Source organism: Mesoplodon bidens (assembly GCF_964165515.1).
Source record: "Mesoplodon bidens genome assembly, chromosome: 12".
Classification (NCBI taxonomy): domain Eukaryota; kingdom Metazoa; phylum Chordata; class Mammalia; order Artiodactyla; family Ziphiidae; genus Mesoplodon; species Mesoplodon bidens.
The window spans coordinates 6,997,307-7,014,596 of record NC_138168.1 but is presented as its reverse complement, the minus strand read 5'-3'; positions in this window follow the sequence as shown (position 1 = coordinate 7,014,596).

Genomic DNA, 17,290 nt, shown 5'->3' with positions numbered 1-17,290 from the left:
TTAATACTATGTCATCATGATAGCTGTTTAATGTATAACAAAAAATTAAATAGGAGTTTCTGGAAGTGTCTAGAAGCTTTTTGAATATAAGAAATTCCAGGGGTGGGAGAGAGACAAAATTTTTAAATCACAAAGTTTGTGCTAAGGACATAATATGTGCAAAAATATTAATAGAGCCTTTCTAATCTTTTGACAAGTTCTACTGACAGTCATTTGAGAATTCTTGTTTCTGGAGTATTCTTTGAAATTCAGTAGAGGATCTATTGAGGAGTCTGCAACAGGGAATAAAGAATGCTGACTTGAAATTTGTAAGTCAAATGTACTTTCCCCTCAATCCTAAAATTCAGTCCACCAGAGTATAAGTCAAAAATATAAAATGGAATAACTTTCCTACTGCAGTGTGGTGTGGTTAATAGCACAGACTTTGAGGTCAGAGAGACTTGGCTCTGTCACTCAGAAGCTGCAAACTGGGGCAAGTTACCCAAATGCTCTAAGTTTTAGCTTCCTTACTTGTAAAATGGAAACCAAAATGTCCACTTCCTCAGACTTTTTTGAAAATTAAATAACATAATTTTTTAGTAAATCCCAAGTAAACCTCAGTGAACATAGGTATTATTATATTATTATTAGGTACCTGGCAATATGTAGTTGGACAATGAAAGAGATAGATATTAATAAATATTGTTATTACAGATATTGTTATCAGATATCTACCAATATCTGGCTAGATAATGTAAAAGACAAGATAGTTCATTCACAATAGTTACATTTCATGACCTACATAAAGAAAAAGCTAAAAATATACCATGTCCCTGGAAAGGAAAACTGAATAATTTAAAGGTGTCAAATCATCCTAAATTGATTTATAGGCTCAATGATAGTCCAAAACCATTTTAAAAAATTTTTCAAAAGGATCTTAAAACATATTTAGATGAATAAACATGCAAAGTAAGTTTAAAAATGAAAAATAATAATTATGAGGAGAAATATAACATGTTCAAACATTAAAATGTTAGAGTGCTACCACAATTTTTATAATAGTACTAACACAAATTAAAATATATGATAAGGAAAACTTCTCAAATCAAAAAAAAGAAAGAGGCGCTTCCCTGGTGGCTCAGTGGTTGAGAGTCCGCCTGCTAATGCAGGCAACACGGGTTCGTGCCCCGGTCGGGGAAGATGCCACATGCCGCGGAGCGGCTGGGCTCGTGAGCCATGGGCGCTGAGCCTGCGCGTCTGGAGCCTGTGCTCCGCAATGGGAGAGGCCGCAATGGGAGAGGCCACAACAGTGAGAGGTCCGCGTACCGGTTAAAAAAAAAAAAAAAAGAAAGAAAGAAAGAATTATTCATTAAATGACTCTAGGGAAAGTCACGGGCTTAGAGATCATTATTTATAGCCCATACCTTATACTATTTCATTAGATGCATATCAAATGAATTTACGAACTAAATGTAAAATTCAAAATATAAAAAGCAAGCATGAAATGAAATATTTATCAGATTTCTGCAAGGAGGAAGCTTTCTAAAATTAAAAATAGTGAAACAAGTCTCCAGTAAACATATAAACAAAAGATATGAATAGACAGTTGCCAAAGAGAAATTAATGCATGTTAGAAATATAGAAAAGTCTAACGTCATTAGAAGGCTTTAAAATTTTTTCAGAATGAAATGATTAAATCCAAATAGATTCCATTTTCATCTCTCCACTTATTTCTTATTTCAAGAATAAAAATACTGAATGCTGGTAAGGAGGTATTAAAACAGGCACTCTCAGACTCTCTGGTAGTATAAACTGATTTAAACCATTTTGTTAGTAGTACATCAAAAATCTTAAAATGACTGTATCTCTCAACCCAATAATTCCACTTTTAGAATTATTCTCCTTTAAGAAATTCCTATATACAAAACTTGTAATGTGAAAATGTACAATAATCACAAAAGTATTTAAAAAAGAAAATTGAAGATACCATAAATAGTAATGTGATTAAATATCATGGTTTATGATTAAACTTTGGAAACATTAAAAATGTAAAATTTACAATGAGGAGAGGAAATAATATGATAATTTTTAAAAAGAAACAAACTTCAATACAAAAGCATAATAAATGTGCAAAAATATTAACTGTTTTTGGATGATGGAACTACTGGAATTTTTTGTATTTGTTTTTTAAATATATGTTCTGATTTGTCTATTATGAACATGTTTAACTTTTATGATTAGAAAAAGATAAAGTACTTTTGAAAACTCAGAAAGTAACATATTTGTTTTTATAACAATTCATGCTTTTCTGTCTATGTGACAAAGATATAAAATAACAATTGCCAATTTATATTTCTTCCCGGACCACATGCATAATTATAGACTCCTAGGTGTCCAAGTAGAATGCTATTATATACATTGCAATAAACTTTGATTAAAAAACATGCTTTGTTTGTTTTAATCAGCAGATATAAAAGAGTACCTGCAATTTACATTTATAATATTTTATAGATAACTTCAAAATTAAATCATGATAAATAAGATGATTGGGAAAAGAAGATACACAGAATTATAATGTGAGTCACATTTTAATTTTTATTAAAGTTGATACCTATTTAATTTTTTTCCTTTTTAGTTCATGATCATTTTAGTGGTTCATGACACGAAAAATTAAAATTGATGACTATGGAGAAGATGTTGAGTTTTCCAAATTATTATTAAAATATAAAAGGTTTAAAATTCTTATTGAGCAACAAAAAGCATCCAGCAAAGATTTTCAAAAACATCTGTAAAATGAAAAAAAAAAAAATGTGGGGAGCTATTAATAGAGAAATGAGAGAAATGGAGCTATTCCACTGGGAATGTTCCCAGATTGTAGCAAACATTACCATGCAGTAACCTTCTGAGGGTAATTATGTTTGGAATATTTACATTTGGACTAAATGAGCACTGGAGGAAAATGCATTGTAATTAGTAGTGGATAAGCTTGCTAGGACACAACTTGCTTCAGCCAGCAAACATAAGATATCCAGAGAATATGTTTTTTAAGTCAGTTTCAATATTTTACAAGACAATTATTCATTTATGTGTCCCATTTGGCATGCAAAACTTTTACCAGAATGCTTCCAGGAGAAAAGTTACCCTGATTGTGGGGAGTTTGGAATTAATCAGGCTGGAATGGACAAACAATTATGTATATTACAGTTTATTATTTTGAACTTCACTGATTTAAGACACGATCATTCAAGTCTGACTGGGCTTTTGTTTTCCTTGGAATCATCAAGGGAGAAAATGTTTACAAGGCAAATGAGTATCATAAATGAGAATCTCCTAAACAAGAAAACTAATTTTAAACACATCAGCGCATTGACTTGCTATGAGGGTCAAATGAGTTTCACTCGAATGAGCCACACCTGCGAGGAAGGAGACAGCACAGCCCTGAGGAATGAACAGCAGATGAGAGGATGTGTGTGGAGTCTGCTGCTTTAACTCCTGCAGGCAGCTCAGCTCTGGAGATGGGTGGGGACTGGAGAATCAGCATGGTTTGAACACAGGTCATCTACACACAGAAGGGTCCACCACTGTCAAATAGGCAATGGTTGAGGGTGTTGCAAATATAAGGATAGCACTATATCCTGATGTCAAGACCAGCCTTCCATGATTGCATAAATGCATAATATAAATGTGAATTTTAGAATCCTTTTTGAAGAGAGGAAGCAATTTATTTGAGGGTACTTACATCACAGAATCTGTTAACTACATATAGTCATATATTCACTTTAAAAAATTAAAAAGGAACTCTCCTACACTGTTGGTGAGAATGTAAATCGATGCAGCCACTATGGAGAACAGTATGGAGGGAGGTTCCTTAAAAAAACTAAAAATAGAGTTACCATAGATCCAGCAATCCCACTTCTGGGCATATATCCAAAGAAAACTCTAATTCAAAAAGATACATGCACCCCAATGTTCATAGCAGCACTATTTACAATAGCCAAGACATGGAAGCAAACTAAATGTCCATCGACGATTGAATGTGGTATATATACACAATGGAATATTAGCCATAAAAAGGAATGAAATAATGCCATTTGCAGCAACATGGATGGACCTAGAGATTATCATACTAAGTGAAGTAAGTCAGACAGAGAAAGACAAATATCATATGATATCACTTATATGCGGAATCTAAAAAAATGATACAAATGAACTTCTTTACAAAACAGAAATGACTCACAGACATAAAAAACACATTTATGGTTACCAAAGGGGAAAGGGTGCGGGGGGGAGGATAATTTAGGAGTTTGGGATTAACAGATACACACAGATAAACAACAAGGTCTTATTGCATTGCACAGGGAACTATATTCAATACCTTATAATAACCTATAATGGAAAAGAAGCTAAAAAAGAATAGAGATATCAGGACTTCCCTGGTGGCACAGTGGTTAGGAATCTGCCTGCCAATGCAGCAGACACGGGTTCAATCCCCGGTCTGGGAAGATCCCACATGCCGTGGAGCAACTAAGCCTGCACACCACCTGAAGCCCGGGTGCCCTAGAGCCCACACGTCACAGCTACTGAGCCCATGCACCACAACTACCGCAGCCTGCACGCTCCAGGGACCACATGCCACAACTACTGAGCCCACATGCTGCAACTACTGGAGCCCGCAAGCCTAGAGCCCGTGTTCCGCAATAAGAGAAGCCACCGCAATGAGAAGCCCGTGCAGCACAAGGAAGAGTAGCCCCCGCTTGCCTCAACTAGAGAAAGCCTGCATGCAGCAACGAAGACCCAACACAGCCAAATAAATAAATAAAGACATGTGGAATAAATTAATATCGATTTAAAAATCAATAAATAAAAAGGAATAGAGATTATATATATGTATAACTGAATAACTTTGCTGTACACCGAAAACTAACACAACATTGTAAACCAACTATATTTCAATAGAAATAAAAAATTAAAACTCTACATAAGCTCTTTGTGAAATAAGAAATATCCCTAATTGACCTTCTGACCAATGGTGAGATGGCTATTGCTCAGCAAAATATTTTGATAACAAACTGAGGTGACTTTATAAGATGCATTCTTGTCACTTGGGGTGTTTTTTTAATTTAACTTTTTATTATGAAAATGTTCAAACATACAGAAATATAGAGAGACTAGTATAATGAGTCTCCATGTATCTATCACCAAGTGAAAACAATGATCAATATTTTGGTGGCATGGACTTTAATTAGAATTACCACTGCAGGGTGTGTCTCTTTCACCTTATTATCTGGAATACCAAGCATAGTCATGACACATATATAAATGAGTGACTTAATGAACAAATTTCAAACTAAAAGAAAGTAAGAGGGAAATTCCCTGGCAAGCCAGTGGTTAGAACTTCGAGCTTTCACTGCTGTGGGCCTGGGTTCAATCCCTGGTTGGGGAACTAAGATCCCTCAAGCCATGCAGTGTGGCCAAAAAAAAAATAAAAAATAAAAAAATAAAAGGATTTAGTTCAGAAAATTGTAATAGGAAAAAAGGGCTAAACCACTACTGGAAGAATACTGCACTCTAGCAGACCGATTTGATATAAGAACTGGAGAGATAAAAGTGTGAAATAGAGTAAATCACAATCCAACCATATACCCACCACAAAAAAAAAAAAAGAAAAAAGAAAAGTAAGCTGATCCACTTTCCAGGGCCCAGAAGGAAAGAAGAAAAGAAATAAGTCAACATGTACCAACTTTCCTAAGAATAACAGAGAACCTATTTTGGATCTGTAGAAGAAGGACAAATCAGGAATGAGGGTTGGGATTGGTGCAGTAATGGTGTACTGCAAGTGCAAAAAGGAAGCAAACAGGATGAAAGAATCAGAAGAGGGTAGCAAGAGGGAAGAGATATGGGAACATATGTATATGTATAACTGATTCACTTTGTTATAAAGCAGAAACTAACACACGATTGTAAAGCAATTATACTCCAATAAAGATGTAAAAAAAAAAAAAAGGCATCAAAAAAAAAAAAAAAGAAGCAGGTAGGGATGACTCAGATAAATGGCAGAAGATGGATACTTTTAAGGAAAAGAAGCAGGAAGAGCTCTGTCAAGTGAAAGAGCCCTGGAAGCAAAACAACAAGTGTAGTGAGTGCCAAGACCTTGTTCTCTAATGTCATTCCCTACAGAAAGGAAGGAACCAGGGCTTTTAAGAGGAATGACTGATTCCAGGGCTGGCATGCTATCATACTGAATCATACAGGTGTAGTCTACGCCCCTTGTTTCACAGACTAGTAAATGTGCACCCAGGGAAGTTATGTAACTTTTAAAAAGTCATAAAGTTGTTCAGAGGCAAAAATCAACATTAAAATCCACATCTCCTGATTACAAGAAAGTTGCCTTTGCACTATGCCGTATTATTTATGTGTGTATGTTTATATTTATAATATTGATATTTCTTTTATTTAGTTAATATTTTATTTTATGTTTTATGTTTATATATTTTATATTTACACTATTATATTTATTTATTAAAAAACACATTTAAAAATGAATACTATACTATCAATACAAGCTCCTTGAGAGCAGGGTTTTGTTTTTTTTTTTTTGATTCATTCACTGACATTTTCCCAGTGCCTATAAAAGTAATGACGGGGGCTTCCCTGGTGGCGCAGTGGTTGAGAGTCCGCCTGCTGATGCAGGGGACACGGGTTCGTGCCCCGGTCCGGGAGGATCCCACATGCCGCGCGCGTCCGGAGCCTGTGCTCCGCAACGGGAGAGGCCACAACATCGAGAGGCCCGCATACCACAAAAAAAAAAAAAAAAAAAAAAAAGGTAATGACGTATATTCAGTGCTTACGAAATATTTCTTGAACAAATGAATGTAGGGGCAAACAGTTATAAAATGTCAAAACCAGTAGTTATGTGATATTTTAATTAAGCTGGTACTATATGAAGGCAAGTACTATCTTTTGTTCACTGTCCTATCTTAGGCACCTAGAACTTGGGCTGATATCAAATATTTAATTAACACTTTGAAGTAGCTATGAAATGGTGATTGATTTGTACCACAAACTTTATTTTGACCAGAGGCAGCATGCTGTGGTAGAGAGCACTAGTCCAGATGGGTGGTCTGGGTTAGGAACTCAACTCTGCCATTAACCAGGCTTCATAGCTTTGGATAAGTTCCTTCAGCTCTCTGGGCAGTGCTACAGTGAAAGGGTGAACCAGATTTCCAGTCTCTAATTCACCTCTAACACACTAAGATTAATCTCCCCACACCTTTGCCAAAAAAATATTAATAATTTTGCAAGACTCTAGAGGTAACAGCTTAGTAACTCACTTCTTCTTCTGAAAACGGTCATATCAGATAGGTCACGAGGGAGCCAAGATATAAAGTTGGGTTACAACTGCTCTGAGCAATTTTCATCATCTAGATCACAGAGGTGAAATGCTGAAAAACAGACACCTTGGCCGTGGCATAAAACACATCTAGTAGCAAAATCTTCTAGCCCCTACAGTTAAATGTGAAATGAATCTAAACACAGATGTTTCTTTCAATTTCAGAACATCAGAATATGGAGAGTTACATAATGTCACTTAAGCATAGAATAGAGTACATAACAAAACAGGTCAACTACTATCACTGTCTAAACCATTTTCTGCATAAAACCGACCATCACCGATAAACTTTACTTAGTCATTGGTTCCCGTTCTACTCAGCTATGTAAAATCCATCCTAGGCCACAGAGTCCATTTTTTCAAGGGTTGCCACTGGTGTGCTTTACTGGTTTCATATACCACCCACCACCATCGCCACTCCCAATCTGACTTGTCTTGAACGGAAATAATATTAATCATTCATTTATTATTTGTCTGTGAGTTGAAATTTTATCATATTTAGAAAGTGATGACAATAGAAGTCTGAAAGGCAAGGTGTGTCAACTCTAAAAATTGCATTTTCTTACTGTTCTCTTCATGATTTTTAAGACTTCTTCTATCAGCATAGGCAAATGGGTTGGAATTCAAGTTTGACATTTAAAAATATAATCTAAGTTCTAGTTCAAAGCTTGACACATGCAAGGTTGAATGGTGGCCATATGAAGAAAAGGCAACGTCACGTATTTTCAGAGCAGGTTATGATGTTTACTCCTCCATGGCTTTCAATATAATGCTCCCTCTTTTTGCAATGAATTTCCCTCCTACCTCTCTATCTGTAAAATCCTGTGCATCCAAAACCAAGCTCAGGCATCACCATGTGTCACAGGTCGTTTACAACATTCCTCTCCTTACACCTGATGATCACCTCCCACACTAACTTGCTTGGCCAATGAGAATAACAAATGTGACACAAGCAAAGACTTGAAAAGGATTATGAATTGAAACTTACTTTCTCTTGCTCTTTTGGGTACACAGCAACAATGTCAAGAAGCCTCTGCTTCCCTACTACATGTTGGAGACATGTAACCCAATTGTTCCGGTGGCTCCTGCCATCCACCACACACGTGAGTGAGGCTGTTCACAAACAACCAGACCCCAGTGACACACCAGCTGAATGTAATCACATGAGTGAGTCCAGGTGAGACCATCCAGATATGTCCAGCCAAAATCGCTGGTCTACAGATTTGTGAGCTAGTAACCGATGATCCTTTTCAGGGACTAGGTTTTGGAGTGATTCATAATAAGCAAAAAGGAGCTGACAGAAAAATTTGTTTCTATAAGTGAGGTGTTGCTATAACAAATATCTAAAATGTTTGACAGCGGCTTTAGGGGGTAGGCAGCCAGCGGAAGCTGGAAAAGCTGTGGACCGAGGCTGTTCGTAAAGACTGGAATAGTAGCAAGAAAGCGGTTAGCAAAGGCTGGAAAGAATGCTGAACCAACTATTAGTGGAGACTGGAACAAGAATAAGTAAACTGCTGCAGCAGGCTGAAAAAATGGTGACCCATTAGTATAGTAGTCCAACAATTCACAGCTGCCACCTGTGGTACTTTGGAAGATAGCAAATATACCTAATAAACTTGTGGAGCTTTTATGGAGATTTCCAGGCAGTACCAACTGGTTTCTGCTAGCTGTCTATTAGAAGGTACTGTAAGTCTGGAAGAGAGTGGGTATATGTATATGTATGGCTGATTCACTTTGCTGTACAGCAGAAACTAACACAACATTGTAAATCCAACGTATATGCTCCAATATAAAATTAATTTTTTAAAAAACTACTGTTAAGAGACAGATGAGCTAAAGAAGGAACTGCTCAGTTTGTAAATAGAATTTAGAAGACAATGACCTTCATGCCCAGCAGGAGAAACTTTAAGAAAGTAAAAGTGCGTTACATTTTATTCAATTTAAAAATTTTTTATTCAATATTAATTTGTACTTCCCTTGAGTTTGCAAATTCTTTTACTAATTCTGCCATGATGCTTTGTTAGAAAAAGTGAATCTCTGAGGTTACAGATGAGGTCATGGAAGCTACTTACCCAATTACCCAGCACGTAATAAAGCCAGGATTTGATCTCCAGCTCTCTGGATTCAAAATTAGTTCTCTTTCCTTCTCCCCTGTTTCCCTAATTCTATCAATCAAGAGAGCCTTCCAATTTATGAGTTATTTAACTTAAAATAAAATGTATCCTATTTTTTTCATTGATAATGATTCTCAAAATATACACAAGAGTTTCACAGAACTGAATCTTTTTAATATTCAAGATGGGTGATAGAATGATACATTATGTATGAACGGCTGTTATATGCTTTTTTAATTATAATACAGAGGAAATTACTACAGTGTCCCGATAGCTTGTGCTGTTGAAGGTGGACTCTCTTTGATATCTGACCCGTAATGCTCCCCTGGTATATCTTCTGCTGTTTCTGGCTTAGCTTCTTCCTCTTTTTCTGGATAAGCTTTTTCTCTGTTTTTTTTTTAATTTGGAAAATTCCCATTTAGATTAATGAAATGGAATTTTCCCTGGCAGGAGAACAAGGAAGAAATGGATGTTGAACCGCAGGAAGATATAATATTAAACCTACTTAGAAAGGGAGGAATACATTCAGTTAAGATGATTGTTCCCTTTTTTTTTCCCTCCACACAGAGAACTTTATTCTTGGAACAATTTATATGTTATTTTCCCTGGAATCCAGGAACACATAATAAATTTCTTTAAGTTTTTCATTCTTTGAATTTTCTCATAATCTCCGTTCTCCTGGGATTTGGAAATGAGAAAAGTCTCCATCTTTTAAAAACATGAATACAATAATAATTAAGCCTCCTACAATGACCTTTATGTGTGGCAGAAGAAACTTCAAGAATATAAAACTGCACTGTATTTAATTTAATTTTTAGAATTTTATAATTCAACATTAGTTTGTGCTTTCCTTGAGTTTGCAAATTATGTCTTTTACTACCTGTGCCATGATGTTAGATTTAAAAATTAATGCTCATCAAATGCAGTTGTTTTGTCATGTATCAAATATCTTAAATATTGTAGAAGAAAGAGAATTAGAGCATAACTCATAGTTTATCATATTATTTGGTATCGTTATAATGCATGTTTCTCACTAGAGGCACTATTTAGTAGCATTTTGGCCAGAAAGATAATTCCCTGTGTGAGATTGTTCTGAGCATTGCATTAGTTTATCACGTCTGGTCCCAACACACTAAATGGCTACAGGACCCCAGAGTCACTGTGATAAGCAAAAATGCCCACACACATTTACAATTACCCTTTGGGGGTGTCGTATTGTCCCTGAGGATATTCATTGATACAGTGCAGATTTGAGACATCCCAAACTCTGTCTTTTTCCCCTCCACATCTCTCCCAGTGAATTACAGGAGTCCCTAGGGGGTATCTCACTTGTGCTCATGGAATAGACCTGTCCTCTCCTACATGGCAGCAGCTAACTTCCTTCCTCCTGCTTCAGCTTTCTGCAGTGATGTCCATCTCATCACTGCTGGTGCTTTTTCCTGCGACAGCTCTTTCCAGATGCACACTGGTACCACTGGCTTCTCAGAACCTGCCTGTTTCCTCCACATTCTGACAGTTAGTTGTGAACTAAAATATGCCTGCCATATCAGTAGACAAAGGATGTTGCAGCCATCAAGCCATCACATTACAGCCACCCTGCGGTGAACCCTGAGGGAACTCAGGGTGGAGGCAGGATGCCCCCCCCATCTAGCAGTCAGCTGCTGCAGCTACCCCTACGGTGCACCCTGAGAGGACTCAGGATGAGAAAACACAGGATACTGGCCGCAGACAGCTGAGGTGCGTATCAAAGGAATAATTTCAGTGAGCCCAGACTCTTGCATCTTCCCATATATAGAAAAGTGCTAAATTCCTTAACTTGAGATATCTGGTTTTCTTTTATTAATAGTAAGCTTTTAACATTCCAACTACCTGGTCTTTTGTTGCAAAAACTCTGATGTATCCTGGCTCCCCCCTTGCCCCTTCAGAACAGTTTCTCAGCATTATCTGAGATGCTATGTCCCGGGCTTGAAGATCTCAGAGTGCCCACCGAATAAAACTAACTCTCAACTTTTACGTTGTGCATTATTTTTCAGTCGACCTAGTATTAAGTGAGATGAACGGTATGCTTTGGTAAGTTTCGGGGGGGAGGAGGTTGGAGCTGAGAGCTCTAGCCTTTCATCCCAGAACCTGTATGTAACACTCTCCTCCCTTAGGATGAGTTACTTCCCAAGAGCATCTCAGCCCCCACCGGATTCTGGATTCCATGAGAGCAGGGAGTTTTGAGGAACAATACCTGGCTTATTGCCAGTGTCAAATATTTAGAGCTTGGATTTATCTTGAATTCGTGTATTAAAGTTCCTGAATGAAGCAGCAGCCTCTGCTAGACCTCTAGATATACTCAAAAGTGTCCCATCCAAACAGAGTCCTATTTAAATTCCCAGACTGAGACACTCCTCTATAATTTTAGCTTTTAAAAACTTAGTTGAAATCTTAACTGTGTGCTCATCTTATGCTTCCAAGTGCTTATATTTTTCTGTTGTCCCAAACTCAATATGTCCAGAACAGAAGTATTATCTTTCTCATCAAACCTGCTAGAAAGTCTTTCCAACTTCTTAAATTTGTGGAGGAGGGGAGAGGAATCAGTAGTATAATCATACTTCATGAAAAACTTTGAGGTAATCTTTGACTCTTCCCTTTCTTATTTTTATTAGATACTAATTATTATATGTTAGTAATTCCTTTTTAGTGACCTAATATGTCACTAATTTCAACGATACCTTTATAAATTAAAAAAAAAATTTTAATTAATTTATTTAGTTTTGGCTGCATTGCATCTTCGTTGCTGCACGCGGGCTTTCTCTAGTTGCGGCAAGTGGGAGCTACTCTCTGTGCAGTACGTGGGCTTCTCAATGGGTAGCTTCTCTTGTTGCAGAGTACAGGCTCTAGGAGCACGGGCTTCAGTAGTTGTGGCACGTGGGCTCAGTAGTTGTGGCTCATGGGCTCTAGAGCGCAGGCTCAGTAGTTGTGGCATGCGGGCTTAGTTGCTCCGCGGCATGTGGAATCTTCCCGGACCAGGGCTCGAACCCATGTCCCCTGCATTGGCAGGCAGATTCTCAACCACTGTGCCTCCAGGGAAGCCCCCTCCTTTATTAATATTTTCTTAATTCTCCAATTACATTCTTTCCACATTGCCATGACACTTTTTTTCAGACGTTTATTGCCTTGAACTGGATTAATCAACTACCTTGTGACTCAGTTTCTCCTTGATTTATTCTGCCCTCTACCCTATCAAGTGAATTTTCCATCAGACCATATACAGCTCTGTACCTACTTGATCAACTATTCCTTGATGTCACTCATTTTACAAATATTTATTGGACACCTATTATGTACCAGCCCTTGTTCTTCCTTTCCTTATTAAAAAAAAAATCCTACTTATTTAGTATGAAATTTATCCTGATTACTTTAATCCACATAACTCTTTTCTCTGAACTCTTATTCCACAATAGCTCATAGTCAGAAGTACAAAGCTTGGAATTATATTATTAATCAATTGTTTTCACAATAACTTATAAATCCTTGGAAGACATACATCATATTTTACTCCATTTACATATTTTTATATTATCTGGAACAGGGCTAGGTACATTACAATTGATTATGAATAAATACTTGTTCACAATTTTTATTGAAAGCTTAGATTCTCCCAAAAATGAGCTAGCTGGTATAGAACATATAAAATCTCCATTCATTGATCTTGGCTGGTTTCCTATAGGCTGTGATGTTTCATGTTTTTAAACAAAATAATATCTTGCTAATTAAATTTTTTAGGATGGATGTTACTGAGTTAACTCATTCCTTAATCTCTCAGCACTCCTTTAAAATTATTTAACACTTATTTGTGCAGTGTTTAACACTTATTTAAGTTAAGTATTTAACACTTATTTTCATCCTATGTTATAGAAAAATTATAATTAATGAAAGTACACCTGCAGAAAAAGTTTATTAAATTGCTTTTGTGAAATGTGATAAGTGAATTGAAATTTTACACAAAAGAGCAAAAGAATGAGAATAGCCAAGGAGAAAAAAGAATAGCCAATACACTACTGAAGAAAAAATGTGCATAGATGGATGAAGATAATTTACCTACTAGATTTCGATGCTTATTTAAAGTTTCACAAGTGTGTTAGTGGTGCAAAGATACACAAATATACCAATGCAACAAAAATAGGAACCAAACCTCAGAGACAGACCTTCACATATGTATATGAAAGAAGTCAGAGCTGCAGTTTTAGAGCAATGTGGAAGGAATGGACGACTTAATAAATTATGCATGGAGAGTTTGCCTTCTATATGGACCCGCATCATAACCAAAAAAATAAATTCCTGATGATTAAATACACATAAATTTCTAAACTTTCTAAAGAAAATATAGATTATCTTTTCAAACTTGTGTCACAAAAGCGACTTCTTAAGACCAAAAAACGGCACCATCCATAAAGTAAAAGAGACAAATACAAGTCTCTTAAAATATAACTTCTGTTGATTGGAAGACACCATTTTTAAAACGTAAAAAGACAAGATAGAAACCAGGGTAATACATTTCCAACACATTTTAGCTAGAACAAAGTGTTAGAATCATATACATCTATAAAACGTCAGTAAAAAAAAAAAAAAAAAAAGCCATGCAAACCAATAGAAAAATGGACAAAAAGCATGGGTACCCATTTCATAGAAGATGAAAAGCCAATATTAAGTAAACATACAAAAAGATGTCCCGCTTCACCTGTAATCAGGAAAAGCCTGAAATATCATTTTGCACCCAAAATATTGGCCACAATTTTAAAGCCTGACAGACCAATGTGCTGGTGAGGATAAGGGAAAACAGAAATTCTTAAATACTGCTCATGAGAGAGTAAATGCGTCCAACCTCCTCTGAGAATAATTTGACATTATCTAGTAAAGGTGAAGATGTACCCACTTAATAGCTAGCAATTCCAACTCTAGATAAATACCCTAGACTACAGAAACTCTCATATATATGCAACAGTACACAGGGACTAAAATATTCATTGCAGTACTGGTTTTAATAGTGAAAACGGGAACCAACTCAAAAGACCATTGACAGGAGACTGGATAAATAAGTTGTGGTAGATACATAAGGTGGAATACTTAATTTATAGCAGTGAAAACAAATGGACTAGAGTTTCATGCAGCCAGATGAATGAAACAATGCTGATGAAAAAGAAAGTGACAGAAGAATACATAGACTGCAGTTCCATTTATAAAACATGTATATAGAAACACATACAAAACCCCACAAACATATTATTTAGTGATACATAAGTTTTTTGGAACTACAAAGAAAAATAAAGAAATAACAACCCATAATTCCAGATAATGGTTACCCAGGAAGCCAGGAGTGGAGTAAGTGGGAAGGCTGGTGATGTTTGGTAATGCTAGGATCAAAAATATGTTATGGGGCTTCCCTGGTGACGCAGTGGTTGAGAGTCCGCCTGCCGATGCAGGGGACACGGGTTCGTTCCCCGGTCCGGGAAGATCCCACATGCCATGGAGCGGTTGGGCCCGTGAGCCATGGCCGTTGAGCCTGCGCGTCCGGAACCTGTGCTCCGCAGCGGGAGAGGCCACGATAGTGAGAGGCCTGTGTACCGGAAAAAAAAAAAAGTTACGGTTTTCATTCTTAAGCCGCGTGATGCGTAGAGGTGTGTTTATTTTACTTTTCTTATTTATACTGTGCATATGTACATTATATATTCTTTACATATATGAAATAATTAAATGAATTTGTTGTTACCATATGTAATAGGCGTTTAGCTAACTAACTGTGCTCCTGGTTTACATCCTGATTCTGAAGTGGGTTTGTTTGCCTAAATTGTCTGGATATGTGCCTGCAGTGGTCACTTTCAGCACAATTTCTGCTTTGTGTGCATGGTTCCAATAACTGAGTGTAAAGAAGACTCGCTCTTTACAGCTCTGTCTTCTTACTTCCTCGAGAACTCACATCCGAACTCTACAGAGTAAGACTATCCATGGGAACAAGCAGAAAGTCGGGGTGGTTGTGATGAAACTGGGGACTGGGATTATTTCTATTCATTCTGTATATCAATAATTTGGGAGATTTCCACTTTGCTCTATGCTGGGTGGTAATGGTCTACATGTCTACAATTTCAAAATAACATTTTCAAAAATAATCCCCTTCTTTTTTACAACTCTTCCCACACTCCGTATCTTCAGGAACATATGGTAGTTGCCAGAAAAAGCCAAGTGAATATCTGAAACATTAATGCGCCCTGCTGCTATAATCACAAGAATAAAGAAAACTGGGAATCCAGCAATCTCCTCACACAACCACTGCCGCCTGCCAGCTCTTATAGCAAATAAAAACCATCATCACTTCGGGGAAGGATGGTTGCACGGTGACTAAGCAGACAGATGGCAGGTGTGAGTCAAAACACTCTGGGGTGCCAGCTCAAAGCATTCTGCATTACCCACTGCTGGAGAAAGAGAGAAGCAAAAAACCATCGCCCAGTGGACGAGGAGTAAAGTGCTAAAAATCCAACCAATAGACACAAATACAAAAGGTAGAGGGGACAGCCAAGGTTTTAAGTGTTGTAACTTCTTAACAAATTCTTCAGTCCTGCCCTTTGATCTTTCTCTGCCTTCATCTGATTTAAGCCTCTCCCACCTTCCTGGCTGGTGTTCCCAGGGAGGCACAAAGAGATTATTGTTTCTCCGCCGTTACATCCCCGCCTGGGCTGGGACCACCTGTTAGAGAGGTTAGCCTGCTGCATTCCTGGAGGGCACTGTCCCAAGGCCACAGGAACGAGGTTAACCACATCCTCGCCTGGTCAGCATCCCCCATGGCCATCAGAGCCTTAGCTTTCCGTTCCTGTCGTCGGGGGCAGGGGGGACCAAACCTAATTTGTGTGTGCTGGATGCTCAGAAGAAAACAAAGATTCAACCACTCTCTCTAATTTGCATAACTCTTTTCCCTATTGCCATCCCAAAGATTAGCTTTCACGAATATGAATGTAATTACAGAAAAGGGCCCTAGGTGGAGCCTCAGTACTGGTGGCCACAAATGCAAGAGCAAATGAAAAAGAACATACATCAAAGTCCTCTAAAAATGCCACAACAAACGACAGCATTTTACCCCCAGACTTGTGTGTTGCTGATACTGTGCTTCCGGTATAGGAAAAAGCTGAATATAGAAAAATACATGTTTCGCTTAAGAATAACTCTCAAAAGAGTGTGTTCCCTAATAAAGAATGAAAGCACATTATTCTGGGGTGAGCAGATGTAAGCTATTATGTATAGGATGGATAAACAAGGTCCTCCTGTAGAGCACAGGGAGCTATATTCAATATCTTGGGATAAACCGTAATGGAAAAAAATATGAAAAAGAGTGTATGTATGTGTAACTGAATCACTTTGCTGTATAGCAGAAATTAACACAACACTGTAAATCAACTATACTTCAATTAAAAAAAAAAAAACAAGCACATTCATGCCGCTGTGGGTATTCTGTCTCAGGGGGTTTCTACGAGGCCGTGTTGGGGCGGGAGGGACTGTCCCTAACCTCTTAGCATGCTCTCCTCACCATTTCTCCTTGCTCCTTAGAGGGACACCACCACTACCTTATTTTTAGGGTAAAAAACCTCACATTATAAGAGAAATCATCAGAATTATTTTTAACGACTTTAATAGGTTACAAACGGAAGCCGCAAGATGTCAAAATTACCTTTTTCTGTACTTTTTTAAAATCTTTGTCACCATGGCCAAAGAATCCAGACAGACTTATTTGATGTTGAAGCCTTATTTTATTCTGAGGAATCTATATAGCACT